This window comes from Lissotriton helveticus, chromosome 9, assembly GCF_964261635.1.
Source record: "Lissotriton helveticus chromosome 9, aLisHel1.1, whole genome shotgun sequence".
Taxonomy (NCBI): domain Eukaryota; kingdom Metazoa; phylum Chordata; class Amphibia; order Caudata; family Salamandridae; genus Lissotriton; species Lissotriton helveticus.
In genome coordinates this window covers 330,106,858-330,134,733 of record NC_136070.1, presented here as the reverse complement: position 1 = coordinate 330,134,733, position 27,876 = coordinate 330,106,858, and the positions used below count along the sequence as shown (strand labels likewise).

At 45.4% G+C, this 27,876-nt stretch overlaps 1 protein-coding gene across 1 annotated transcript in view; it reads right to left on the bottom strand.

The window, feature by feature from the left end:
- Positions 1-20,654: 20,654 nt before the first annotated feature.
- Positions 20,655-27,876, bottom strand: part of LOC144781276 (cholesterol 24-hydroxylase-like) — a 219,624-nt gene continuing 212,402 nt past the window's right edge. The window contains exon 16 of the mRNA XM_078660025.1: positions 20,655-22,328. The gene's annotated coding sequence lies outside the window, so the exon portion shown is untranslated. The remainder of the gene's footprint in view (positions 22,329-27,876) is intronic.

The window sequence follows — 27,876 nt, the reverse complement described above, 5'->3', positions numbered from 1 at the left end:
CAATTTTGCACATAGGGGTCGATTAGGATGGCGGTCGGATCTGCGTCCGTCCGCCACCCCAGAGTAGGAGGGACCGTCCGCAGGGGCAGCGGCGGTCCCTCCTGTGCTATTAGGATGTGACCGCCACCCTGGCGGTCACATCCTATATTTTTAACATTGCGGCGGGTGCTGCTTCAAGCAGCACCCGCCGCAAGGTTAAAAATAAAAGCAGTGCATTTGCATGCACAAAGCGGCAGGCACCTCGAGGTGCCTGCCGCTTCGTGCACGCAAATGCAGGGGGGTACCATAGGTACCCCCCATGTGCACCCCCCACCCCCCCTTCACCCCTGGGGGCCCGCAACGGGCCCCCAAACAAAAGTCCGTATGCCTTTTCACGGCGGAAATGCCACCGTGGAAAGGCATAGAAATGCTGACATCCTTATATGCCTGGCGGTGTCTGATAGACATGCGCCAGACATGTTAGAGCTTTTCTGCCGCGGTCGGAAAGCGACCGCGGCGGAAAAGCTGCAGACGGTCTTCCTGACCCCCCAGCCATCCTAATCTGGCGGGGGGTCTGTGAAGGCTCCGCATCGGTTTTTCCGCATCCTCCGGGCCGGCGGACTCTTCCACCAGCCCGGAGGATGCGGAAAAACCGCAATCCTAATGAGGGCCTTAATCGGGAGAAAAATAATGAGTATGTTTTGAATTCACTAATGTTAACATCAGTAGTTGAAACATGGCAGGAAATCAAAGATTTGCAAGATGAAGCTGATGATGAGTAGAAAAACTCATGGTTGAGAGCAGAATGTAGACAGCGAGATGAGGATGGAGTCTGGACTTACAAAGATGGCAGAGTAGTTTTACCAAATTGCATGATTGCTGATATGGCCAGAATGTATCATGGCCCAGGTCATATTGGAAGAGATTCAATGATTAGGCTTTTCAAAGAAACTTGGTTTAATACCAAATTCAAAACAATTGCAGAATCACTCTGCCACAGGTGTTTGATTTGCCAACAAATGAACCCAAACAGAAAGTCGGTTGTGGGAACGGGAACCATAGGTCGGGAGGGTGGTCCTTTTACCAGGTTACAGATGGATTTCATTGAGATGCCCAAACGCAACAGGCTACAGTATGTTTTGGTGATTGTCTGTTTGTTTTCAAGATGGGTAGAAGCATTTCCCACACGTCACAGTGATTCAATTACTGTAGCAAAGTTACTTTTAAGAGAAATAATACCAAGATACGGATTTCCTGTGACTATTGAGAGTGATAGAGGAGGACATTTTGATAACAGACTGATGAAATTAATTTGTGAAGCCTTGCACATTGAGCAGAAGTTGCATTGTGCATACAGACCAGAGGCATCTGGAGTGGTGGAACAAATAAATGGAACGATTAAAAACAGAATAGGGAAAATGTGTCTAGCTACTGGTATAAAGTGGACAGATGCTCTTCCACTTGTTCTGATGACCCTAAGATAAAAAGACAGGTCTAAGTACTCATGAGATTCTCATGGGTAGAGTAATGAGACAAGCATTTGTACCAGTAGGAAAACTGTTGAGTATTAATGACAGTGCAATTTTGGAATACTGTAAGAAGCGTTCTGACGTCGTGACTTCTGTGTCTAATCAGGTGGGAACTGAAGTACAGTCAAAGACAAAGTGCAAACGCATGATCTGAGACCTGGAGATTGGGTGAGAACAAAAGTTCACCGGAGAAGAAATTTTCTGGTGCCGAGGTGGCAGAAACCGAGACAGGTGATACTAGTAACAACGAATGCAGTAAAGTGTAGTGGAATAAAAAGGTGGATTCATCCCAGTCACACTATTTCTATACCTACACCTGAGAACTCTGATGAAGAGAGTGATACAACAGCTGATTCAGATTCTGAAGAGGAAGTTGGAGAAAATCCAGATCTTGAAGATCGACAGGGAGGTCGACATCTGGATAATGTATCTGTAAATGGAGATTTGATTGGAAAAGATTTGAAAATTATTGTAGTAGATTCTGAAGATGATGAAAATCTGCTAGAAAAAGAATCAGCAGAAGAAAATGACAAAGAAATAAAAGATACAAAAGAATCCGATCAAGATAAAGAAAAGGAAGTTGAAAACATAGAAGAGTCTGATCAAATTCAGCAACACGACCAGGAGAGTATCGAAAGGCAGAAGAGAAGCTCTGAATGCAGGGACAAGAAGACCGGAACTGGGAAGTTGAAGGTAATTGAAGAAGTGGAGGAAGACGAATTGCCAAGTACCAGTGATGATAGAAAAAGTAATGTTCCTAACGGAGTGAGGCTGCCGATTAGAGAAGATCCTGAGTCAAGAATTGAAATTTCTGATAGTGAATTTGATGAAAGTGATGAAGAATCTCAAGAAAGAAAATTCAGGAAAAGATCTTGGAAAACAGAATCTAATGTGACTGAACCAAAAAGAAAGTTACTAAGAAAAGGTGAAACCTGGCCAAGTGAAAACGGTGGGCTGAGAGTCAGGTTAATTAAGAGATCAAAGGAGCAAGTGAATGAGATAACTAGTCAGGAGGATCCTGAAAAGAAAGCAGAGAAAGGAAAGAAAATAGAAGTTATCTCTAGAAAAACAAAGAGAGTTTTAAGGCCAAATCAAAAGTATAAGTCTCCTGAGTGGGCTTACATTATTATCCCGCCTGTAATTGAGATAAATAGTAGCAGTCAGGAAGAAATTGAAGAGAATAGTGACAATGATTGAAGTACTAATTTATTAGAATTTAGGTTTCTGTTTTTGGCATAAGGCTGAAGAAATTGTGTTCGGTGACACAAGGTTATTATTATTATTATTATTATTAATGAGTTTTATATCGCGCGTGGTTACCCTTGGGCATCCCAGCGCTTAACCAGAAAGAGCGGCCCTAACAGAGACGACTCCTTAAGCAGGGAACAGGTGAGTCTTTAAAAGTTTACGAAATCGTAAAGTGTTGGTTTCAAAACGAAGGGCAAGCGGAAGAGAGTTCCACAGCACTGCCACGTTAACAGAAAATCTTCTGCCGCCAGACCTGGCCTTTCTTACTCTTGCGACTTGCAGGAGATGTTGGTGGTCTGAGCGAAGGGCGCGGGAGGCCTTGTAGGGTTGAACCATACCCCGAAGAATAGGAGGCCCTTTCCCCTGCAGGATTTTGTGGGCCATGCAGAGTGCCTTGAACTTCACCCTCTCTCTGACTGGAAGCCAGTGAAGTGCCTTCAGCGCCGGACGGGCTGATTGCCACCTGGGAAGGTCTGTCAGAAGCCTAGCAGCGGCATTTTGTACTTGCTGCAGTTTGTTCAGAGTGGCTTCTGGCGCCCCCAGGAACAGCGCGTTACTATAATCCAGCCGGGAGATGATGAGCCCCTGGATTAATAGCCTCCTGGAGGCCCTCGGGAGGAGGGGTAAGATCTTCCGGGCTGATCGGAGCAGGCCAAAGCACACGCCTGCGGTCTTTTTGGCGTGTGACTTAAAAGAAAGGTCCTGCTCCAGCCACACCCCCAAGCTCTTAATCTCCTGTTTAGGGGTAGGTGGCACTCCCAGACAGCTGGGCCAGCTGCTTAGGGGCAGGGAAGGAGAAGAGTTCCCCAACATCATCAGCTCGGTTTTAGAACCATTGAGCTTGAGGGCTGAGTTGCCCATCCAGGTAAAGATCTTAACCAGGCATGCATGCAGCTGATCGGGCTGTTCGCGGACTGGGGGAGCCCTACCACCAACTGGGTATCATCGGCGTAGCTAATGATCTTGATTCCCAGTGGAAGTACCACACTCTCCAGCGGGGCCATATAGATGTTAAACAATGTAGGGCTCAATGATGAGCCCTGTGGCACACCACACTGGAGAGGGAACGATGTTGACTTTTCGTGGCCTTCCCACACCTCGAACGTGCGTTCTTGTAAAAAGGACGCAAGCCATTTCAGCGCCATCCCGGAAACTCCCACCCCCGACAGTCGCTGGAGTAGCACCTGATGGTTTACGGTGTCAAATGCCGCACTGAGGTCCAGGAGGATCACTGCCACTGAACCCCCTGAATCCAAAATGCTCCTGGCATTCTCCACGACTGCCAGCAGAGCGGCGTCCGTCCCCTGACCGGGGCGGAAACCCGTCTGCGAGTCACCCAGTAGGGAGTGGGATTCCAAGAAGCCCGATAGGCGCCTATTCACAAGTTTTTCCGCCACCTTACTCAGGCCGGGAAGTAGAGAGATAGGCCTAAAGTTTGCAAGGTCGGCGGGGTCTAGGCTGGGCTTCTTCAGGAGGGCCTTGACTACCGCTCCTTTCCAACTGGGGGGCACCACGCCTTGAGTGAGGGATAAGTTCAGAAGATCCGTCACTGGGCCGCCGATGGTGAGGGCTACCTGCTTCAGATATTTCATCGGGGCCGGGTCTCTCGGAGACCCACTCTTCACGGAATCCAGAACCCCGAGAAGTTCGTCCACAGTGACTGGTCCAAAAGAGGCCAGTTCTGCTGTCCTCACCCCGGGCCAAGACCCTAGGTTGCCCACCGAAGATGGCTCCTGGGTTGGCTGAGGGAGGGATGACAGGATATTTTCAATCTTAAGTTTAAAATAAGAGGCCAGTTCTAAGCATTTCTCACGTGAGTTGTCATGCGAGACCAGAGGTTCGGGGGTTTTCAAGAGTTCTCTGATGACCTTGAAAGACTCTTTCGACAAGTTAGAAGAGAGGCCTATCCTCTCTTCAAAATACCCAGATTTCGCTGCCCGGATGGCAGATTTATAAGCAGCGAGAGCCACCCGATATTCTCTCCGGCTCTCTTCACCCCAGTCCTTCCTCCAGATCCTCTCCCGCCTCTTGCAGCCCTTCCTCAGTGTTCTGAGCTCAGGTGTGTACCAGGGCGCTGATCCCACTCTCCTGCCCCTAGTAAGTCGTCTTTTCTTAGGGAGGATGGTATCCAGTGAGTTGGTCAGCCAAGCATTCACCTTCTCATCGACTACTAACGGGTCAGTCCCGAAAACGGGACGAGACGCCTCCAAGTGTACCGCCCAGGTATCCACTGAGAGCCTAGACCAGGCTCTTTCAACCGTGAATACCCTAGGTGTAGATACCACTGGGGCATCATACTGCCACCGAGCCGGAATCATAAAGTGGTCTGTCCAGGGCAGAGGCAATGCAGACAGAACTTGGAGGCGGTCTGAGTTAGAGAAGATGGGATCGAGCAGGTGCCCCTTTCCATGCGTTGCGCCCGAATTGACCAAATTGATCTCGAATGCTTTGAGATCATGCTGCAAATCGACTCCCAAGGAATTGTGAGGGTCGTCGAAGTGGATGTTAAGATCACCCAATGCCACAAAGTTGGCAGTGGAGGAGGCAAGGAGCCCAACCATTTCAAGAAAGGAATTAGGGAAATTGCCCGTAGTCCCCGGTGGACGATAAACGAGAAGGCCTGCCAGGGACGCGGTGGACGACAAGCGTAGAGAGAACTGACAGCTCTCGCAATCGCTGATCCCACCGTCCTGGGCCTTGCACGTTAGTGTATCCCTGTAAATGATGGCGATTCCGCCTCCCCGCCCCAATGATCTATCTAGATGGAATATGAGAAAGCCCGGTGGTAGTGCCCTGACCATATCCGGCCCGGAGCAGGGAGAGGTCCAAGTCTCTGTGAGGAATAGCGCGTCCAACTTATGGTCAAGGATAAGAGAGTTGATTTCTGTCGCGTGACTAGGGAGGGACCGACAGTTCAACAAGGCCATTGATAACGCACAATTATCTCTGGCCATTTCCTGACCTAAGTTGCAAACCCCGCAAGACAGAAACGGTGGTCCACTCTCATGGATAAATCTACATGTGGCAGGATGAGAAGGCCGCCACAGCATAAGTTCCTCCCTCATGTACCTAATACAGGCTGCGTGAGGCTCCCGTGGGTCGGCCAGGGGGACCAGCCCTGAGCCCGTCTGGGCCCGGACGGGCACAGACGGGCTGAACTCTGGCGTAACTCCGGCGTCAGTCCGGCGTCCCCACTGCGCTTTACCGCTGCGCGTCGGCATGGCTGCCTTTATGTTCGCCTGTAGAGACAGAGAGCGGACTATGGCGCGCGATTAAGCCCCTCACCTAAGATGGCCGCCGACAAGACAAGGGCCGAGGACCCGCCAAGGGCGGTGAGCTTTACTGTTTTAGATGCAAGTAAGGTGGCAGCAGTGGAGGTATGCGTGGCCAAGGTATTTTAAAAACAGGGGAAAGTGCCCAACAAAATTTCAAAGTAAAAGACAAAAACAGGAGGGTTAAAATCAGAGGCTAAAAACCCCCAGTAACAGCTGCAAAAGCGGGCGCTGCTGTAGGTATGGCGCTTGTGGCTGGAAAAGGTTGAAGAATGTGTGTTTAGCTGGAAAATAACTTGTGACGTAAGGTCGAAGAAAAGTTGTTAGAAGGGTTTAAAAAAAAAATTGTTTAAAAGGGGGTGGTTAAAATTTAGGTTTATGTTAGTTATATTTTAAATTTTGTTTTTCTTTTTCTGTGATAAGGCTAGTAAAGATGCCTTTTGTTTTGAAGCGTAGTCCTTCAAAGTGTTCCATCCTTGAAAAATGCTGTAAGATGACTTTGATATGTATGTTCATATTAATTCTGCTCTGGTTAGTTTTAGCTGTCATCTTTCCTTTCGGGATCGATAAGGAGATGTACAAAGTCAATATGACAAGCAAAGCTTCAGTTAGTCAAGATAAACATAGTGCAACAAACAAAGCTAACAAAGTTATTGATCACAGACCAGAGGCTCATCAAGATAGGTCTGTTAGTGATTTTTCTAGCAATACATTTTCGAGGCTTTGGGAGAGTATGTTAAGGTTGTGAGTGTTAAAGATTGCTACATCTGTGTAAAATTACCTGCTTCTGTTTCTGAGGGAGTGACATACAATATGCTTCCTCTTACTTATGGCATGACCTGCAGTGTGATAGCTAGCTTATTTTATCAAACTGGTCGTTTGGAGTATTATTATTCCAACTACGATGAGATTTTTGCTAACCTAAAAGTTGAGAAGACTTTAAATAAACACAAACAAGCTAAACAGATGAGGGAATTCTTTTTAGTTACTAACGAACTTACTTATGAATATGCTTACAGAAATAATTTAACCTGCAAATTGAGAGCTGAAGAAAAGACTTTCCTAAATTTAGTTGAGGAGAGAAGAGCAATCTATAAAAGAAATGAGATGGTCAAACAGACTAAATCCAAATTCTGGCAGAAAGAGGATAAAAGGTTTAATGGCAAATCTTTTGATAATGTTGCAATTCACATAGACAAACCAATTAGTGGCAAGCTTTGTATTAGAAGAGATAACACACTTTTTGATAATTATTTTGTGGGAGCTAGCAATTGTGAAGACACTTATCAGATCATGGGGGGTTGGGGATTCAAAGGTGGCAGAGACCCAATTTTTCCTGGAATATATTTTGTTTGCGGAGACAAAGCCTATTATAATCTCCCGGATCATTGGTATGGGACGTGTTTTGTTGGTCTTGTGTTCCCAAAGATTTTTCATGTTGACAGAAATGCAGAAGGTTCATTTGAAATCAATAATCATGTGAACAGATACAAAAGAGAAAGTTTCTCAGAAATTTTGGGAGACATTTTTGAGGCAGTGATACCTATAGTAGGTATTACCTTAAATGCAGGTAGAATCAGAAAATTGTCCACAATAGTTGACAGGTTATCAACTGACGCAGCTGGTAGCTTCCAATTAGTAGATACTGAGGTCATTGCAATCAGATCAATGGTAATGCAAGATCGCCTTGCCCTGGATATACTCCTAGCAAAAGAGGGAGGAGTCTGTTGCATTTTACATGTTCAGCACTGCTGTACATACATCCCAGATGAGGGCAAGAATATTGAAATGTACATAAAGAACATGACAGAGATCCATTCGGAAATAGTTCCCTTAGAAGAAGATGATTTTTCAGAACGTCTTTCAAAAAGATTTCAGGCTATCAAAACCTGGTTTCAAGAGATTGGTAGTTCAGTTCTTGGCAAAATTTTAACACCTTTGTTTGTAATAATTTTTATAATAGTTTTGATAAAGATCAGTTGCATGTTACACAAGAGGAAGAAGTACATGAAAGAAAAGAGAAGAATTTACAAAATTAGAAAGGAACAGGAGAGAGAGATCGAGCTGGAGGAATTTCGTAGAGCTCAATATGATAGTTGCAAAGACACAGCTGAGACAAGTCTTTAGAAATACTAACACAGTGAAATCAAATCATATTCGTTCTAGATAAAATTTGCTAAATTTTGGGTGTGATGTGGTGATTTGGAAATCACCAGATGAGGGAGTTGATGGAGCGAGTTTCAGAAATGTATTCATTTCAGCTCGTGAATTCATATTTCCATAACTGAATTAATAATACTAATGATCTGTGCTATGTGTGTATTAATTCAACCTAGTTTAAAGTTGCATTCACACATAACACGCGGGAAACTAACTTGTGTGCTTATAAATGTGCAATATATTGCATCTTCATGTTTGTGGAAATAATAAATTGATTTGGTCTATGTCATGTTTTGATTAATTGCGGCTGTTTATTTAATGGCATGTGGCTATTTTATGTATGCTTTTGTCTACGTGGTGTCATTTTATTATTTACGGGTGCATGGAGAATTCTGCTGGACTTAATGAAGAAATGGTAGATATAAATGCTGCTTTATTTGTTTGCTTCTGCTAGGTAATTTAGACTAATGGGTTAATCATTAGTAATGGAGGGTGGGTAACAGAACAAACTGTATTTCTTTCATTAATTATTCTTTGTGTTTGTTTATATAATAGTTTTCGTAAAAGTGGTTCTGGGCCTAGTGCATTCGTGTTTGGCAAAATTCTGCTCGGAGAAAAACAATAGTCCATCATGGAAAAATTCCTTCTGCTGAAATATGATGTTGTGATGTAAAATGAAACATGATGAGCTGACTTGTTCTTTAGTCAAGCAAGGCCAAGGCCAGGAACCGGCAGAGGAGTTTGACAGACCGAGGAAGTTATGATTTTCTTTCAGTAAATGTTGCAAACTGGAGGAAGCTTCGCAATTCGAAAGCTAAAAACAATGGACTCTAAGAAAGTGACGGAACTGATATTCAAAATTTGGAAAGACATGATGGCCTGTCACTTGACAGCCAATGAGAACTCGTTTTGAGCAGAAAAATATACTTTTACTTAGATTAGTTTAGCGTAGAAAGGGTATAACAACTCTTCCCCTGGGAAGAGAGCGCTGCTTCTTGCTGACTTTTGGATGGGCATGTCGTGCTGACGATTCTCTTTTGGAGCACGTAAGAAACCCAAAAAGACTTTTTATTCTTTGTTCTTTATTATAGTAAGTGTAGTTAGGGACTTAGGATTTTGATAATGCCAATACTGTTAATTTTTAATTGATTTATGCTACTGAATTTTACTTTTAACATCGTTACAATTTACAAATACATTAATAAAATTGCTCTAATAAAAATTTCTAATCCAAATTTCTAAATCAAATAATTAATAAATATTTACTTCTGAAAAACAAGCTGGCCTTGTTATTTCATGAGTTTAGGTTACCATTTGCAAGATCTTATCGCCACAGTGGCTTAATTATTTGTAGGATTTGTGAAGTGTGATGAAATTCATTTACCGCGGTTGTATATAAATGTATATAATTTGTGAATAGGTTAATTAGGTCACATGATTCAGTTGGTCAAAATATGTCATGTTAGATTATGGGCCTTGTGATTGATTTATGATTAATGGTGAATATTGTGGAGTTGGATAGCGTAGTTTATGACATATTTCCTATAGGCCGCTGGATCAGAAGCACCTGATGTTTGTTACTAGTTATCATCAAGATCTTCTCTTAGGTTCTACTGTGATATAAAGGAGGTTGACTGTGAAAGGACAAAGTTCACTAACATCGACCTTAACATATAGAAACTCCAGAAAAATGACTAACATCATATCATCATGGTGAGCCTACATAGGGAATATTACTTCATCTTCAAGATGTGTTGGGAGTTGATGTTGTGGAGCCGATTTCAATGCAGATAGCTATTAAAAAACTCCATAATTCGGTGGAACATCTATGTTGAACTACTAACCCGTTCTAGAGTGGGTCACACAGGAAATGAAGGATGGTGTGATTGACACGAAAGGTGAACACCTTACTGTGCATATATACATAAAAAAGCCCTAAACATTCCAATTTCACCTCCGCCTACTGTGAGCACAAGACGATGGTCTGCTGTACTTCTGACGAGATGCAATGGAATGGGGGAATTCATTTATTTTTCATCATAACTAGAATGATTTCAAGAGATTGGACATTTGAACCTTTTCGTATTTTACTGATAAAAACTGGATATTATGGGAGTTTTGCGAAAGTGATGCAATATTATCAACTTAACTATTTAAAACAACGTGCTCTGTTATTGAATCAAGAGTTTTAACAAACACGTCATAGATGGTATTCTGGAAAGCATAAAACAATGATAAAAAGTTAACATTCTTACATGCAAGAAGCTCATCATCCCTGTACATTTTGAAAAATAGCAGGTGAAATGTCATCCCTGCTGCAGCCTGTCCTGATTTTCATAGAGGATAAGACGCTTTTCTTTTTTTGCGTAAGACGCCTTAAGTGTGACCAGAGGCATAGCAAGGGGGAGAAGGCGGGGTGGTCACGCCCCAGGCGGCACAAGTTTTGGGGACTGTAGCCTGCCCCTGCGCTCTAGGGGCATCCGCCTAGAAAAAATGGCAGCTCCCCCGCTCTTACACATGACCAGGTGGCCATGACTGTAGCTACACCACTGAGTGTGACCAGTATGCCATGGGATGGGTGCCATACTCACTGTGCCATTCGATTCAGTCTGCTCCTCACTGACCAGAGCCTGAATTGCTGAAAATGGTCTAGGGTTGCTTGTGTTCCTGTCTATAAGAGACCTGGTCATCAGCCTGAGTGTTTACTATTGGAGAAGGACCAAGTTAGATTTGCATATAGCTGCTCTCAGTCTGTCGTGGCATGGTGCCAAAAAGGAAAATGGGCTGGACTGCAGCCCAAGTAGTTACCTGTAGTTAAGATTAATTCAAGCATTCACATTCCACCCATCAACATTTAGTTTTTCCAGACATCTTGCAGCAAGTTGTCTGTTGCGGCTTGAAAGGGTTGTTTCTGCACTTCGGTCCAGGACCGTGTCAAAGGGCTTTACGTAAGACAGTGTAGCCAGACTTGGCATAATCTTCCTATATTATTTGGCAAATTTGGCATTACAGTGATTAAGAAGGGAATGTCAAGGGTCATAAACAGAGAAGAAGTGTTTTCTTCTCTAACTCAGTATTTAGTATAACATTTCACATAATAACGTTTTTACACAGTAACAAAATCGGTACATAGAATAGATCCGTGGGGCAGAGTGCATAACATATATTCAGATCAAACATTTCTGTTCATGAGTCATTGCGCCAGTTAGGACCTCGCTGGCAAAGAGATAAATGCAGCTAAAATTAATAAAAATGTATAAAAACTATGGGACATGCCGGCAGGAAATCTATATAGCAATCTGGAAAGTGGGACTGTAATGATGTGTGTCCCGCTGCTCGCAGAAGATGGCCTTTCAGAGCTTGTATGCACCCCTGATGAGACGGAGATACTGGACTACTTGGCAGCGTTGTGCTCCAGTGAAGAGGGCCTACTGCCTCAAACTGTTCATGTGGGGTTAAATGTTTATACCGATCATCCCTTTTCCTAAATCCCTAGAATAAGTGTAAATGTTTCAGTATTGTTTACATCCAGGGCCAGATTTATCTCTGTATTGCATTTCCCTTCCATCACACATGGTGTCGCATGGGCAACGCAATGCCCAAATCAGATTTACCAAGCAACGGAAAGCCACCTTCTGTGGCTTGTTAAAATTAGAGTAATGCAAGGCCGCGCAAGTCACTGACTTGTATTACTTGCCCGGAGTAAGTGTACCTTCCGGTCCGGCACACAAATAACCCTGCCTGCAACCAGGCACTCTTGCACCATGGCACAAGGGTGCCAGTGTTGGCACTAGGCAAAAGATTGTGCACCAGTGCAGGCAGAGTGCAGGAATGCAGCATATTTTGGTAAATATGGCCCATTCCATCCTTCTCCCTTTCAAGCAGTGCAGCAAGTTGTCTTGCTGAGTTGCATGAAATATTGATAACTAACACCCCGAGTACGCATGCGTAATTACCCTGGCCATTTTGACACAGGCACTTATGTGGTGCAAATGCCCGAACAAGCACGTATCGTTGCTTCACAAAGTCATAGACAGGAAGCCGGAAAGTATGTAAACAGAAGTTCAGAGAAGAGCCAGATGAAGGAAGAGAACGAAAGGGTGAAAGGGAATAGTCAGAGTGGCATAGGAGCTACAGAGCAAGGGAAAGGGAGTTAGGGGGTCAGAGAAGGACAGAGAAATAAAAATGGAGAGCTAGTGAACAAGAGAGAAATAGGCAGTTCCAGAGTTAAAGTGAGCTGAGGTATAGTGGCAAAGAAAGAAGAAAGTGTGAATGGAAGGAAGGCGGGAGGAGAGAAAGAAAAAGGTCACAAGAGGCAAAGTGAGAACAGAATGAGAGAGACAAGTTCGAGAGAACACTGAGGTTTTTAAAATCACATCAAGTTTTGCTTGTCTAGTATCACCATTTCTAAATAACTTCCACATAATTTAGCCCACAAGCCTTCTTGGAAAGTGGTTTTAAAAGCCGATCTTTTTTTTGTTGATAGCTCGACATTAATTTTAAATGAATAATTTTGCACTCGTTATTTCATTATGTCAGAACACCAAAATCCTGCAATTTCACCTTTAAATTCCTATTCAAGTTGGGACACTCTTCCTGTCCCAGTCTGCTTTCAAATGCATAGTTTACAACTTGGCATCCCAAAAAAGATCCCTTAAGGTCCCATATAAAATGTTTGTTAAGAACCTGTCAAGTATGGACAAACGTTAATGCTCCCACAGTGTCCACAAATGCTCCAAGCTAACAAAGGTGCCTGAGTACTGTGTCTAATAACACGTTTTCACCGTTTGGAGTGTGGGATGTTGTGGAGAGGGAGCCCCCGCCAAAGGCATGGGCAGAATAAAGATCAGAATGGAAGCACTTAGAAAGATAGGGTACTCTTTACTAAAGGTCACTGGCGATTCTGCCTGGAGGGTTCATGGTAAATACGTTTTATTTTTAGAAGCGTTCATTATTTATTTAATTTACTTGGATTGAATTGCTGAACTCCGGTAAGTCCACTTGTTTGCTCGGGTCACTGTATTTGTATGTATCGAAAATGCTCGTCTATGCTTTCAAACAAAGCAAGAGGTTTTCTGTCTTAAAAAGCATCAACTTGCTTACTTATCTCATGACGAAAATAATTTCCTTTGCGGGTCGTGAAAGACCCTTGTGTCAGTTTTGCAAACCTATACCTTGGTTTTCTGCCGGTGCGTTGCGAACAGTAATTCCTGCAAGGTGGTCCCCGCTCTTTCCTGTGAGCATCTGGTGGAACAGCAGGCATGGTTACAGGCAAAGTCTGTGCCTGTAAAATCACTTTTATTCACAGACAAGCATCTGTAGGGACGGACAGTAACATGGACAGACAGACTCAATCCAGTACGGACACAGGGGGAAACAACCTTTACAACGCAACTTTTATAACGCACTACCATTACAACGAAACTTTTACAACGCAACATCCATTACATCGCATGCCATTACAACGCAACCATTACAACGCATGACACTACAACACATGTCATTACAACGCATACGATTACAAGGCATAACAATACAACGCAAGTACCCTTACACAATCCAACACTTACCCTACTGTTACACCCACTGGAGTTAGAATAGTAATTTTTATCCCTACTCTATCCAACACTTACCCTACTGTTGCACCCCCCTGGAGTTAGAATAGTAATTTTTACCCCTGCACTATCCAACACTTACCCTACTGTTGCACCCCCCTGGAGTTAGAATAGTAATTTTTACCCCTACACTATCCAATACTTACCATACATGCAATGTAATGTTATGCCTTGTAATGGTATGCGTTGTAAAGGTAGTATGCGTCGTAATGGAATGCGTTGTAAAGGTAGTTTTTAAAAATTCGTTGTAATGGCATGCGTTGTAATGGAATGCGATGTAATGGATGTTGCGTTGTAAAGGTATGCGTTGTAAAAGTATGCATTGTAACGTCATACATCCGACACAGGTACAGTTAGAATTCTATCCTGCAAGGAGGCCGGAACAATAAGGGATGGGCACAATTACAGGCATTGGTAGGCACGTGCAAGAATAAACAGGCACCCTAAGGACAGGCACAATGACAAGGAGCTTCCTAGAGGGAGTACCAGGCAGGTAAGGTGACCAGACTAAGTTAGAGGATGCTGCCCACACCACCTCAAGGACATCAAGTAGCCTACAGAAGCAGCATGGTTCAAACTGAGCATGATCAACGGTGAACAGACATAATATCGAGTTTTTAATTTCGACTAGACATAATATCGAGTTTTTAATATCGACTAGACATAATATCGACTAGACATAATATAGACTACAAAAATATCGACTAGAGTAGCCAAAATATCGAAGTCAAAAATATAGAATGACATAATATCGACTAGATAGAATATAGACAACAAAAATATCGAAAATAAGGTAAGTTAATATTTTTTAATTTTTGTGTAATATAATTCTGTAGCGGGTTGTGGGTTTATAGGGGAATAGGGTGGGAAGTAATTTAATTATAATTAATTTACTATGTTATTTAATTTATTGGTATTTATTTTTAATTAATTGTTAATTAAAAATTAATTGGTAAATAATCAAAATATAATTGGCAATTGATTAATTGATAAATATGTTATTTTAGTAATTTATTTTCTGTAGCGGGTTGTGGGTTTATAGGGGAATAGGGTGGGAAGTAATTTAATTATAATTAATTTACTATGTTATTTAATTTATTGGTATTTATTTTTAATTAATTGTTAATTAAAAATTAATTGGTAAATAATTAAAATATAATTGGCAATTCATTTCAATTGATTAATTGATAAATATGTTATTTTAGTAATTTATTTTCTGTAGCGGGTTGTGGGTTTATAGGGGAATAGGGTGGGAAGTAATTTAATTATAATTAATTTAATATGTTATTTCATTTATTGGTATTTATTTTTAATTATTTGTTAATTAAATATTAATTGGTAATTAATTTAAATATAATTGGTAATTAATTGTAATTGGTATTAATATTTATTTTAATTATATTTATCTATGAAGTATTTACTTTCCCTCCTGTTGCACTCACTGGAGTGGGAATAGTAATTTTAACCCCCACGCTATCCAACACTTTCCCTACTGTTGCACCCACTGGAGTGGGTATGCAACGTTTACAACGCAACTTTTATAACGCACTACCATTACAACAAAACTTTTACAACGCAACATCCATTACATCGCATGCCATTACAACGCAACCATTACAACGCATGACACTACAACACATGTCATTACAACGCATACGATTACAAGGCATAACAATACAACGCAAGTACCCTTACACAATCCAACACTTACCCTACTGTTACACCCACTGGAGTTAGAATAGTAATTTTTATCCCTACTCTATCCAACACTTACCCTACTGTTGCACCCCCCTGGAGTTAGAATAGTAATTTTTACCCCTACACTATCCAACACTTACCCTACTGTTGCACCCCCCTGGAGTTAGAATAGTAATTTTTACCCCTACACTATCCAATACTTACCATACATGCAATGTAATGTTATGCCTTGTAATGGTATGCGTTGTAAAGGTAGTATGCGTCGTAATGGAATGCGTTGTAAAGGTAGTTTTTAAAAATTCGTTGTAATGGCATGCGTTGTAATGGAATGCGATGTAATGGATGTTGCGTTGTAAAGGTATGCGTTGTAAAAGTATGCATTGTAACGTCATACATCCGACACAGGTACAGTTAGAATTCTATCCTGCAAGGAGGCCGGAACAATAAGGGATGGGCACAATTACAGGCATTGGTAGGCACGTGCAAGAATAAACAGGCACCCTAAGGACAGGCACAATGACAAGGAGCTTCCTAGAGGGAGTACCAGGCAGGTAAGGTGACCAGACTAAGTTAGAGGATGCTGCCCACACCACCTCAAGGACATCAAGTAGCCTACAGAAGCAGCATGGTTCAAACTGAGCATGATCAACGGTGAACAGACATAATATCGAGTTTTTAATTTCGACTAGACATAATATCGAGTTTTTAATATCGACTAGACATAATATCGACTAGACATAATATAGACTACAAAAATATCGACTAGAGTAGCCAAAATATCGAAGTCAAAAATATAGAATGACATAATATCGACTAGATAGAATATAGACAACAAAAATATCGAAAATAAGGTAAGTTAATATTTTTTAATTTTTGTGTAATATAATTCTGTAGCGGGTTGTGGGTTTATAGGGGAATAGGGTGGGAAGTAATTTAATTATAATTAATTTACTATGTTATTTAATTTATTGGTATTTATTTTTAATTAATTGTTAATTAAAAATTAATTGGTAAATAATCAAAATATAATTGGCAATTGATTAATTGATAAATATGTTATTTTAGTAATTTATTTTCTGTAGCGGGTTGTGGGTTTATAGGGGAATAGGGTGGGAAGTAATTTAATTATAATTAATTTACTATGTTATTTAATTTATTGGTATTTATTTTTAATTAATTGTTAATTAAAAATTAATTGGTAAATAATTAAAATATAATTGGCAATTCATTTCAATTGATTAATTGATAAATATGTTATTTTAGTAATTTATTTTCTGTAGCGGGTTGTGGGTTTATAGGGGAATAGGGTGGGAAGTAATTTAATTATAATTAATTTAATATGGTATTTCATTTATTGGTATTTATTTTTAATTATTTGTTAATTAAATATTAATTGGTAATTAATTTAAATATAATTGGTAATTAATTGTAATTGGTATTAATATTTCTTTTAATTATATTTATCTATGAAGTATTTACTTTCCCTCCTGTTGCACTCACTGGAGTGGGAATAGTAATTTTAACCCCCACGCTATCCAACACTTTCCCTACTGTTGCACCCACTGGAGTGGGTATGCAACGTTTACAACGCAACTTTTACTATGCACTACCATTACAACGAAACTTTTACAACGTATACATTTACAAAGCATGTTTTTACAACGCAGATACCTTTACAACGCATACCATTACAACGTAAGTATTGGTAAGTATATAATTATTTTTAAAATGTTATATGTTTGGGTTTTTGGGTAAAGGGGTATTTTTAGGGTTCAGGGTCAGTTTTCAGTTTTTGGGTAAAGGGGTATTTTTAGGGTTCAGGGTCAGTTTTCAGTTTCTGGGGTAAAGGGGTATTTTTAGGGTTCAGGGTCAGTTTTCAGTTTTTGGGTAAAGGGGTATTTTTAGGGTTCAGGGTCAGTTTTTAGTTTTTGGGTAAAGGGGTATTTTTAGGGTTCAGGGTCAGTGTTCAGTTTTTGGGGTAAAGGGGTATTTTTAGGGTTCAGGGTCAGTTTTCAGTTTTTGGGGTAAAGGGGTATTTTTAGGGTTCAGGGTCAGTTTTCAGTTTTTGGGTAAAGGGGTATTTTTAGGGTTCAGGGTCAGTTTTTAGTTTTTGGGTAAAGGGGTATTTTTAGGGTTCAGGGTCAGTGTTCAGTTTTTGGGGTAAAGGGGTATTTTTAGGGTTCAGGGTCAGTTTTCAGTTTTTGGGGTAAAGGGGTATTTTTAGGGTTCAGGGTCAGTTTTCAGTTTTTGGGTAAAGGGGTATTTTTAGGGTTCTGGGTCAGTTTTCAGTTTTTGGGTAAAGGGGTATTTTTAGGGTTCAGGGTCAGTTTTCAGTTTTTTGGGGTAAAGGGGTATTTTTAGGGTTCAGGGTCAGTTTTCAGTTTTTGGGTAAAGGGGTATTTTTAGGGTTCAGGGTCAGTTTTCAGTTTTTGGGTAAAGGGGTATTTTTAGGGTTCAGGTCAGTTTTGGGTTTTTGGGGTACAGGGGTACTTTGTAAAAATAAAGTAAAATTACATTTAAATTAAATTAATTAAATAAAATTAAATACAATTAAATTATATTATAATGTTTTTAATTAATTTATATTCAAAAATTATTATATACTTACCAATACTTAATTATATAAATTATTTATTAAAATTACATTTTTTTAATAATTATTTCTAAGTTTATATTAAATATATTTATTACTATATTAGTTTTAACTTAATGTTAAGACATTTAAAAAAATCGATATTTTGACAGTCTATATTTTTGTAAGTCGATATTTTGTAGTCGATATTTTGGTACTTACCTGTTTGAAGATAGGGAGTCGATATTTTGTCTCTCGATATTTTTGCCTCGATATTTTTGTATCTCGATATTTGTGACGTCGATATTAAGTCAGTGATCCATGATCAACATCAATCTCCACCGCATAGGCCATCCCAGGCTTCCATATAGATGAACGACCTGCATCAGTATAAACAGCCGCAGCTGGTGGGAGTCGCAGCCTATGGATGTCTAACTGCTCTCATGGATCTGATGCCGCCTTCTTCACAGCTACTCCATAAGCCAGTGGTGTGGCAGGATCTATCAGGATGTATCGCTCCTCCAGGGGAGTGCTGACCCTGCAGCATAGGGTTCACAGGATCGCAGTCCCACCCTGCCTTGCTCATGTTGCTTCCTAAATAATACCTGACGAAGGCCCTAACTGCTCCTCTTGGAGGTGACCGCCACGCTGCTACACATATAGAACCTTGATGCCTCTCACATGAACTCACGAGAGAGGTGAAGCTCCTCAGATCGAGGTACGTACTGCCTGTCTGCAGGCGATGTTAAAGAGATTCCTGGTGATGCAGTCACTAAAGATGTGAAACATCCACACCCACAACCTTCAGATTAAAACGTTGAGAGAAAAGCCAATAACAGAGTCAACTCCAGCATGCATAAAATAGGATCAGTGTGCCATGCCTACACCGATAGGTACCTCTGCATGATGCACCCCGTAAAAGCTGAAGCCAAGTATACTGTACCCGCGTGCCTCAGGCTAAGCCTTTCGGATACCAATGCAACAGGTTACCTCTTGCGGAGGAGAAGCTTTACAGTGCAAAAACTAGTCACCGCAGAGTGATGACATTTATTTATTTATTTAAAAGGTTTTATCTAGCGCTGGCTGGACCCAGGGGTATCAGAGTGCTTTACAAGCCATATAACAGGATCAGTAGGAATACAGCATAGGTACATTTGAAGTCATAAGATAAACAATTTACACATGTGTAGGATGGTCAAAGCATGGAAGAACAAGGTTCAACAACAGATCGAAGATAATAGAGTGGGAGTAATAGGGTGGGATGGCACTGTCAGGCAGAGAGGGAGTTAAAGGCCAGAGTTCAAGTAGTTAAGAGCCCCAGTATTTGTTTAGAAGGAGTAGTTTGAGCTCTTTTTTAAAGCAGGGGTAGGAGGGGTTGCAGCGTAGCTCTTTAGGGAGAGTGTTCCAGATAGAAGGTGCATTACCGGAGAAAGAGCGAGCTTGTGTAGTTTTCATTTTTAGTAGAGGAGGGACAAGGATTAGTGTTAGTGCTCCTCAGTGGTCTGGTGCAGCCCGCTTTGTGGAGTTTTTCGGTAAGGTAGGAAGGGGTGTTTTGGTGGAGGGCTTTGTGGGTGATGCAAGCAGTTTTATAGGTGGTTCTGCCTTCAATTGGGAGCCATTTGTGGTCCTTGAGGATGGCGGAGATGTGGTCAAATCGTTTGCAGCCAGTGATAAGCCTGGCAGCCAGGTTGAGTACGGATTTGATAGGGGCAAGGTGGACTTTAGGAGTTCCAGCGAGAGTGGCATTACCGTAGTCAATTCTTGATAGGACCAATGATTGCACCACCGATTTAAAGTCATCAGTGGTATGAAGAGTTTGATTTTTTTGTTTTGAGGTGCTGTAGTATGAAAAGAGCACCTTTGGTCGAGTTTTTTTATGTGGGGGGTGAGACTGAGTTTCTGGCCGATGCTGATGCTGAGGGATTTGTCCGAGTTCGAGAAGGAGAGGGTGTAGTTGAGGGCTTTGATGTATGAGATCTAGTGATGAATGGGGAGCGGGTTGTTTTTGGGAGAGAATAGAATGATTTCATTTTTTTGGGGATTGAGTTTGAGGTGGTTTTGATGGAACCATAGTTGGATCTCAATCAAGGTATCGTTGAGACGAAAGATGTCAGCATGGGATTTGATCCTATAGTAAAGTTGCGTGTCGTCCGCATAGAGGTGGTAACCGATTTTCGCTTGTTTGAGGATGAGGGTGAGGGGGTTGCATGAAGTGGTTGAAAAGGGTGGGAGAGAGAATGGAGCCCTGGGGGACGCCCATGGTGACAGGTAAAGGTTTGGAGAGGCAATTGCTGATTTAAATTTGTTGTGTTCTATGCTGGAAGAAGGAAGTGATAATGGAGGTCCAGTGTGGGGCGATGATGTGTTTTAGGTCTTGAACTAGATGGGCCGGGATCAGATCTCTGGTATGTGAGGATGGTTTCAACGACAGGGCAAAAGTTAATCCAGGAGGCATTGTTTTTTCGCTGGGGGACATTGTGATGGGGTACCAAGGGGGAGACAGTGCTGGCAAGTAGAACAGAGTCCGGGGGGCGGGGGGAGTGGTATGAGAAATGGAGAGAGAGTTAGGGAGGGGGGTGGGTTGGGTGGTGGGGATGGAGCGGCAAAGAACAGGTCAATTTTGGCGATTTTGTCTAAGAAAAAGCTAGCGATTTCCTCACATCTGTCAACTGAAGCCGAAAGATTAGGGGGGGCTGAAGTAGTTTGGTTTTTAACAATGTTAAATAGATCTCTTGGTTGTTTTTTTGCCAGGTCAAGTTGTGAACGGAAGAAGGATGCTTTTTCATGAAGGATATGTTTTTTTATAGCTGGCCCTAGCGGCTCTGAGGAGAGTGAGATTGAGATTAGAGGGGGAGGGCTGTTGCCTCCAAGTGCGTTCGGTCTGTCTGAGGGCTCGCCTCTCCTTGTTAAGGTCAGCATTGAACCAAGATTTGGATGGTTTACTTTTTAGTGGTTTGAGTTTGGCTGGGGCAATTTGGTCAAGGACCTGAGCAATGGAATTGTTGTAATGTTTCGTAAGGTCATTAGTGTTGTGGGGGAGAGGAGTAGGACATAAGAGGGCTTTAATTTTAGTCTCCAGTTCGCCCGGGGGGATAAGGTGGAGGTTTCGGGTTCGTTTCATTTTTTTGGTTGTGTTAGAGGAGGGGGGGCATGGAGCTGTTGATCGGGAAGAGGATGAGATGGTGATCGGACCAGTCGATGGGGATAATGTTAGAGAGAACTGCCAGGTCCTTGCTGGTGATGACAGCTGGTGATGACATCAAGGGTGGCACCTCTGTCGTGGGTTGGAGAACTGCAAAATTGCTTCAAGTTGCTGATGTCAAGTAGGTCATTAATAAGGTTGATCGCGGGGTCATCAGTTTTGTTCCAGTGGAGGTTGAAGTTTCCCAGGAAGAGGTCCTAGAGTAGGAGGCCGCTGATTGGATGAGAAGATCAGATAACTCTTCGACAAAGGAGAGGGGGTCGCCAGGAGGATGGTAAATATTGTGTAAACGAATCGGGGGGCGCCCTGTACAGTGAGTTCGGCACTCAGATATTTGAAAGTAGTCAGGCCCGGGTGAGGGACAGGTGTGAGTAGAAGTTCATCTTTATAATTTATGGCGAGGCCTCCACCAACTTTAATAAGCCTGTCTTTTCTGAGGATGGTGTAACCTGGGGGTGCGAGCAGGTCCAGGACAGATGTGGAGTGGTCGTTGAGCCATGTTTCCATCAGAAATGTGATATCGCTGCTTTCACTGAGGATGGTCTCAGCGATTTCCGTAGCATGGCATGAAGCAGATCGGCAGTTGATCAGCATGCAGTTCAGGGGTTTGGGGTCAGTTGTTTTGGTAGGGAGCAGGAGTGGATAGTGGTAAGTTGTTGCGGAGGTCTGGGTGATGCAGGGGATGACGGGGTCCTGCTTGTTCCTAGGATCACAGGGATAGATGAATGAGGAGGGGGGGAGGTAGTGGTCAATATGAGGGCGAGGAGGTTAGAGTTGAGGCCAAGAAGAACAGGGGTGGCATAGATGGTTAGTGAGGTGGGGTGGAATGCTGGGGTGTTTACTGCTGGGCGACCTGTGTGAGGATTTTTCGATAGGGTGGTAGCCCATTTGATGTGGGGTGCAGGGTTCGTAGGTATGAGGTTCTGGGGATCGGTGTGACTGGAAGGATTAGAAGAGGCAAAATCAGTTGAATGGCAGGAAGTTGAATGGCAGGAAGCTGAACGGCAGTTGGCCTGTATGCAGTTTAGGTGTTTGTGGTTATTCATTTTTAGGGCTCGGCCTCCGCCCACTGAAAGTGGGAGGAGTTTCGAGATCCTAATGTTAAAGAAGAGAAAAAAAAAGTATCTCCTAGGGCTTTGGCGAGACAAATTCCACACATTCTTTAGTGTGTTATGTCATCTGGCCAGTGATTCGTCTTCGTTGTGGTGTCGTTTTAATAGCCTTGAAGTGATAGGCTAAATGTCTTTTTCGTCGGGCATGTGTAGCATTTTTCGTTCGTGTGCGCGCAAAGAAGTACATTAATTATAATTAGGAGCTGTCAGGGTGCCTCCGTAAGTGAATCCAGATGGCCGGGCGCGTTCACCATTCAGCAGCGGTCAGCGCGCAGCTGCTCCATGCCAGGCCGGGAAAGGGCTTCATTAGTTCAAGAACAAGAGTCTGACGTTCTGTCATGGGCTGTTCTTTTAATCTCAGTTTCATTTTTTTTCTGGAATGGTCCGTGGCCGGTGTGAATGGAATTGTTCTCTCGAGTTTATTATGTGTTTCTTAGCAGCAGCTTTTGTTTTCGGAGCTGAGGTAATGAATAGCAAGCTGGCAGGCAGCGCCTTTTAGAACTGTTTGCTTTCTGTTTGAGACTCCTGACAATGTTTTACAAAATCTTTTTTCTAAAAGCAAGCATCTATCGGAAGTGGGAGATAGGAACCTTTTGACTGGTTTCATATAGTTCAGAGATTCACTTTCATTCCTCTTTAAATATCACTCTTTAGGTGTTCAAGGTTTGTGTATTTTTTTTTTACATATCTTAAGACAATCTAAAAGTATTTTTTCAAGATGAAATGCCAAAGCAGCACAATGCAGAGCAATGACATACTACAAGTGGCATACTATAATATTTTTTTAATAAGGGGCAAGACGTTGAAAGCCTAATAGCATTCTCAAAGTTTATGTGTAGTGTTCATAAAAGCAGCAAATCTGGGATAAGCTGGGGGGAACTGTCTTTCGCTCTAAAGGCTGTCTGTCAACAGGTTTCCGCTTTCAGAAGTCTAACTGGAATTCTTCAGGACTGTTTATATGGAGTAGTTGCACTATTCTAGCAGACAGTAAAGCATCTGATTACAGTGGTCTTGGGGGCGGAAAACATGACCGCCTTGCTCCTGTCACACTCACATACGTGTATATGACAATTGTGAGAGTGCAGATTGAGAGTTGAGAGTGCAGATTGAGAGTGCAGATTGAGAGTGCAGATTGAGAGTGCAGATTGAGAGTGTAGTTTGAGAGTGCAGTTTGAGAGTGCAGTTTGAGAGTGCAGTTTGAGAGTGCAGTATGAGAGTGCAGTATGAGAGTGCAGTATGAGAGTGCAGATTGAGAGTGGTGTTTGAGAGTGCAGAGTGGAGATTGAGAGTTGAGAGTGCAGTTTGAGAGTGCAGTTTGAGAGTGCAGAGTGGCGGTGCAGAGTGCAGAGTGGCGGTGCAGAGTGGCGGTGCAGAGTGCGGAGTGGCAGTGCAGAGTGCAGAGTGGCAGTGCAGAGTGCAGAGTGGCGGTGCAGAGTGGCGGTGCAGAGTGGGGGTGCAGAGTGGGGGTGCAGAGTGGGGGTGCAGGGTGCAGAGTGGCGGTGCAGAGTGGCGGTGCAGAGTGGCGGTGCAGAGTGGCGGTGCGGCGGTGCAGAGTGGCGGTGCAGAGTGCAGAGTGGCGGTGCAGAGTGGCGGTGCAGAGTGCAGAGTGGCGGTGCAGAGTGGCGGTGCAGAGTGGCGGTGCAGAGTGGCGGTGCAGAGTGCAGAGTGGCGGTGCAGAGTGGCGGTGCAGAGTGGCGGTGCAGAGTGGCGGTGCAGAGTGGCGGTGCAGAGTGGCGGTGCAGAGTGGCGGCGCAGAGTGGCGGTGCAGAGTGGCGGTGCGGCGGTGCAGAGTGGCGGTGCGGCGGTGCAGAGTGGCGGTGCAGAGTGGCGGTGCAGAGTGCAGAGTGGCGGTGCAGAGTGGCGGTGCAGAGTGGCGGTGCAGCGGTGCAGAGTGGCGGTGCGGCGGTGCAGAGTGGCGGTGCAGAGTGGGGGTGCAGAGTGCAGAGTGGCGGTGCAGAGTGGCGGTGCAGAGTGGCGGTGCAGAGTGGCGGTGCAGAGTGGCGGTGCAGAGTGCAGAGTGGCGGTGCAGAGTGGCGGTGCAGAGTGCAGAGTGGCGGTGCAGAGTGGCGGTGCAGAGTGGCGGTGCAGAGTGGCGGTGCAGAGTGGCGGTGCAGAGTGGCGGCGCAGAGTGGCGGTGCAGAGTGGCGGTGCGGCGGTGCAGAGTGGCGGTGCAGAGTGGCGGTGCAGAGTGCAGAGTGGCGGTGCAGAGTGGCGGTGCAGAGTGGCGGTGCAGCGGTGCAGAGTGGCGGTGCAGAGTGGCGGTGCAGAGTGGCGGTGCAGAGTGGCGGTGCAGAGTGGCAGTGCAGAGTGGCGGTGCGGCGGTGCAGAGTGGCGGTGCAGAGTGGCGTTGCGGCGGTGCAGAGTGGCGGTGCAGAGTGGCGGTGCAGAGTGGCGGTGCAGAGTGGCGGTGCAGAGTGCAGAGTGGCGGTGCAGAGTGGCGGTGCAGAGTGCAGAGTGGCGGTGCAGAGTGGCGGTGCAGAGTGCAGAGTGGCGGTGCAGAGTGGCGGTGCAAAGTGGCGGTGCAGAGTGGCGGTGCAGAGTGGCGGTGCAGAGTGGCGGTGCAGAGTGGCGGTGCAGCGGTGCAGAGTGGCGGTGCAGAGTGCAGAGTGGCGGTGCAGAGTGGCGGTGCAGAGTGGCGGTGCAGAGTGGCGGTGCAGAGTGCAGAGTGGCGGTGCAGAGTGGCGGTGCAGAGTGCAAAGTGGCGGTGCAGAGTGCAGAGTGGCGGTGCAGAGTGGCGGTGCAGAGTGCAGAGTGGGGGTGCAGAGTGCAGAGTGGGGGTGCAGAGTGGCGGTGCAGAGTGGGGGTGCAGAGTGGCGGTGCAGAGTGGCGGTGCAGAGTGGCGGTGCAGAGTGCAGAGTGGCGGTGCAGAGTGCAGAGTGGCGGTGCAGAGTGGCGGTGCAGAGTGCAGAGTGGCGGTGCAGAGTGGCGGTGCAAAGTGGCGGTGCAGAGTGGCGGTGCAGAGTGCAGAGTGGCGGTGCAGAGTGGCGGTGCAGAGTGGCGGTGCAGAGTGGCGGTGCAGATTGGCAGTGCAGAGTGGCGGTGCAGAGTGGCGGTGCAGAGTGGCGGTGCAGAGTGGCGGTGCAGAGTGGCGGTGCAGAGTGGCGGTGCAGAGTGGCGGTGCAGAGTGCAGAGTGGCGGTGCAGAGTGGCGGTGCAGAGTGCAGAGTGGGGGTGCAGAGTGCAGAGTGGCGGTGCAGAGTGGCGGTGCAGAGTGGCGGTGCAGAGTGGCGGTGCAGACTGCACAGTGGCAGTGCAGAGTGGCGGTGCAGAGTGGCGGTGCAGAGTGGCGGTGCAGAGTGCAGAGTGGCGGTGCAGAGTGCAGAGTGGCGGTGCAGAGTGGCGGTGCAGAGTGCAGAGTGGCGGTGCAGAGTGGCGGTGCAGAGTGCAGAGTGGCGGTGCAGAGTGGCGGTGCAAAGTGGCGGTGCAGAGTGGCGGTGCAGAGTGCAGAGTGGCGGTGCAGAGTGGCGGTGCAGAGTGGCGGTGCAGAGTGGCGGTGCAGAGTGGCGGTGCAGAGTGGGGGTGCAGAGTGGGGGTGCAGAGTGCAGAGTGGCGGTGCAGAGTGCAGAGTGGCGGTGCAGAGTGGCGGTGCAGAGTGGCGGTGCAGAGTGGCGGTGCGGCGGTGCAGAGTGGCGGTGCAGAGTGGCGGTGCAGAGTGCAGAGTGGCGGTGCAGAGTGGCGGTGCAGAGTGCAGAGTGGCGGTGCAGAGTGGCGGTGCAGAGTGGCGGTGCAGAGTGCAGAGTGGCGGTGCAGAGTGCAGAGTGGCGGTGCAGAGTGGCGGTGCAGAGTGGCGGTGCAGAGTGGCGGTGCAGAGTGGCGGTGCAGAGTGGCGGTGCGGCGGTGCAGAGTGCAGAGTGGCGGTGCAGAGTGGCGGTGCAGAGTGCAGAGTGGCGGTGCAGAGTGGCGGTGCAGAGTGGCGGTGCAGAGTGGCGGTGCAAAGTGGCGGTGCAGAGTGGCGGTGCAGAGTGCAGAGTGGCGGTGCAGAGTGGCGGTGCAGAGTGGCGGTGCGGCGGTGCAGAGTGGCGGTGCAGAGTGGCGGTGCAGAGTGCAGAGTGGCGGTGCAGAGTGGCGGTGCAGAGTGGCGGTGCAGAGTGGCGGTGCAGAGTGCAGAGTGGCGGTGCAGAGTGCAGAGTGGCGGTGCAGAGTGCAGAGTGGCGGTGCAGAGTGCAGAGTGGCGGTGCAGAGTGCAGAGTGGCGGTGCAGAGTGGCGGTGCAGAGTGGCGGTGCAGAGTGGCGGTAAGTGCAGAGTGACAGTGAGTGCAGAGTGACAGTGAGTGCAGAGTGACAGTGAGTGCAGAGTGACAGTGAGTGCAGAGTGACAGTGAGTGCAGAGTGAGTGCAGAGTGAGTGCAGAGTGACAGTGAGTGCAGAGTGACAGTGAGTGCAGAGTGACAGTGAGTGCAGAGTGACAGTGAGTGCAGAGTGACAGTGAGTGCAGAGTGACAGTGAGTGCAGAGTGACAGCAGAGTGACAGTGAGTGCAGAGTGACAGCAGAGTGACAGTGAGTGCAGAGTGACAGTGAGTGCAGAGTGACTGTAGAGTGCAGAGTGACTGTAGAGTGCAGAGTGACAGTGAGTGCAGAGTGACAGTGAGTGCAGAGTGACAGTGAGTGCAGAGTGACAGTGAGTGCAGAGTGACAGTGAGTGCAGAGTGAGTGCAGAGTGACAGTGAGTGCAGAGTGACAGTGAGTGCAGAGTGACAGTGAGTGCAGAGTGACAGCAGAGTGACAGTGAGTGCAGAGTGACAGTGAGTGCAGAGTGACAGCAGAGTGACAGTGAGTGCAGAGTGACAGCAGAGTGACAGTGAGTGCAGAGTGACAGTGAGTGCAGAGTGACTGTAGAGTGCAGAGTGACTGTAGAGTGCAGAGTGACTGTAGAGTGCAGAGTGACTGTAGAGTGCAGAGTGACTGTAGAGTGCAGAGTGACTGTAGAGTGCAGAGTGACTGTAGAGTGCAGAGGGACTGTAGAGTGCAGTGTGACTGTAGAGTGCAGAGTGACAGCAGAGTGCAGAGTGACAGTAGAGTGCAGAGTGACAGTGAGTGCAGAGTGACAGTGAGTGCAGAGTGACAGTGAGTGCAGAGTGACAGTGAGTGCAGAGTGACAGTGAGTGCAGAGTGACAGTGAGTGCAGAGTGACAGTGAGTGCAGAGTGACTGCAGAGACAGTGTGTCAGGGTGCACATTGTGTGAGTGTGCAGAATGAGTGTGCAGGGTAAACAGTGTGTGACTATGCAGGGTGACATTGGGAGTGTGCGGGTGAGCAGTGTGTGAATGTTACGGGGCAGTGTGTGAGTGTGCAGAAAACACCACACACACATACACCACACACACATAACGCACACACAAACCACACACCTCAGTCTCTCAACACCACTCACTTGTCACCACTGAACACAACACACTCACCACCACACTCACTCCCCAGGCTCACCCCCACAGACTCACCAGCACACAGAAAACAACACACACAACAACACACCCCCAGCCGTCAATGAA